We start from the raw sequence: 2,583 nt of genomic DNA, 5'->3' as shown, positions 1-2,583 counted from the left end.
ACTTGGCAGGACACTATCCAATTTCATATGCTGATTGGCGCAAAGTGCCTGGTGCAATTAAAGATAATATTTGGTTTATGGTTTTGGTGAGCATGTTTATTCTTGATTTTATTTCTAATTCTTACTCAATAAGATTGTTTGATTATTAATTTAATGAAATAGGCCACGTACGAGAACGATGATGAGTTAAGAGAATATGTATTTTCGAAAGTAAGCAAAGCTTGAAAGGTATGGAAATACAATCTGCGAAAGGAATATGATAAATTTGATAATGATATAAAAAGAAGAAGAAATTGTCCCATTAGTGTAAAGTAAGAGGATTAAGACATTTTCATTAATCTACAATCCACAGAATTATTAATCAATCTTCTCAAGACGGGAAAGACTTCCAGAGTAAAGGTGAAATGCCCTCACACGACTGGAAGACGAGGTGCTACTAGGACATTAGAGAAAATGGTAATTTGTATTACATTTTTTAACAATTTAATTGATAAATATAAATTCTTGTTAACTAATTTGCTTATATAATTATAGCGAAAAGAAAATTCAAATACTATCATCACCAGGACCGACTTGTTTGTTGCCACTCATAGCAGACCTGATGGGTCTTATGCAACACAAACACATATTGAAACAGCGGTGGGAATAATTTTTCAGTTTTTAATCATTTTTTATTTAAATACAATAAAGGATTTATTATAACAATTATCTTCCAACAGGAAAGATTATTATCGATAGCTGGCAGTGATCTTTCCAGTAAGCACAAGGATTTAGACCATGACCCAGTTTCACAGGTTTTCCATCAATTCTACTCACTTTACATACATTGTCGTTAGTTTCTTTTAATAATAATATACACACATCACTAATTTTAAAAATTATTGTTTAGGTTTGTGGTCGTGATAGCAGAGGCCGGGTTAGGGGGATGGGTTTTGGTATTTCTAAGACTATTATGAAGGTTGCCACCCCCTACATCATAGAAGCTCGATCGGAGAGGAATGCACGTATGTCCATTGAGGCTAAATTTGAAGCATCAATGACTCAAATGCAAGAATTTTGTATGATTGTTGAACAACAATTTGCTGAACTTAGGCAACAAATTACTCATCAAAGCCAACTACTTCACCGCTCCCCTGATACAGCTGCATCTCAGGTATTGCATTTGCCACGATCAAATGATATAATTATTATTGTTAAAGATAAAAGTAGCATTATTATTTACATAAAACCATTATTTTATTTATACGCCCACCATCGATTTAGTGAGCCCTCAAGTATTCGAGAAGACTCTGCAACAACTCTATCGATGGAACAAATTTGCCAATTGAGAGATATCCATGGTCGGATTGTTGCTAGTAGGAGGATGGTGTCAAATAATATAGGCATCCCTCCAGAATGCATCAGAGTTGTAATAAATCATATCAACGTTTGCACAACAGAGTTGTTTGATGATGGCAAGACATTTGAAGATATTCAATTGGGTGAAATTGTTGTTTGGCTCAAATTCCTGATGAGAATTTGAATATTCAGTAGTTTTGTTTAACTTTTTAAACTCTAGGACATGCTTTGGTAATTTATATAACGAAAACTTGATTATTCACTAAAATCTTTATTTGATCAAGTTACCTTTTTTATTTATTTAATCTTTAGCATCCATTTTATTAATTATGGCTTGTTGTTATTTGTTTTTTTATTAACCAAGTCACTAAAGGATTTCAATTTCAAATATAACTAAAGTATTGACAAAACATTGTCACTAGTTGCAATACGAGATGTAACAAGAATATACATTGATTGTGTATTTGAATTTTTTTAAATGCACCACCCAGAAACAATTTGAGATGACGTTCAATGATACTTTGTTAAATATGAAATTTATGACCTTTAGTAACTTGGTTAATTAAAAAGAACTACGTAGTGGCTTGATCCCAATCTAACTTTTTGGGTACGTAGGCAGCCGTTCGTAATGTACTGGAATATCGGTGCAGCCACAAATCTTTTTTCTCCTTTGAATTGTAACAGATTGTATTGGTTGAATTTTTCTCTGTCATACAGGTTGTGGCTATCAAAGATATAATATCACTTCCTTATAGGGAAACATTTAATGATGTGTACATTGTTTATGAGCTCATGGACATTGATCTTCACCAAATTATTCGTTCCAATCAAGCTTTATCAAAAGAGCATTATCAGGTGATATTTAAGATTTTCATTATAAATAGATTAAGAGCCAATGATAATTATAATTAGACTTGCAAAATTTATAAATAGAATTGAGCAAGGCTTAGATGATGATGATAAATCTCTATAATCATGACAAAAGTTTCTGATTTTCAGGTTTTTGGTGGGGAAATATTGGATTTGATCCTATCTGTGGTGAAAATATGAACATGCATATTTGGCCTTGTTAGATGCATCTTATTGGCATTAAACAAAGGTGAGTTGACTTGCATCAAGTTGAGAAGCTTGTATATGAATTTTATTCTTGCACTAAATGCAACATTATAGATATGAGATAATTTTGTGTAAGGTGTTAAGAAGCCAGCTTTGTTGGAGAACCTTGCTTGTACCAAAGGCGTTGTG

Source organism: Magnolia sinica, chromosome 12, assembly GCF_029962835.1.
Source record: "Magnolia sinica isolate HGM2019 chromosome 12, MsV1, whole genome shotgun sequence".
In the NCBI taxonomy this organism is placed as follows: domain Eukaryota; kingdom Viridiplantae; phylum Streptophyta; class Magnoliopsida; order Magnoliales; family Magnoliaceae; genus Magnolia; species Magnolia sinica.
This window is presented reverse-complemented; position numbering follows the sequence as displayed.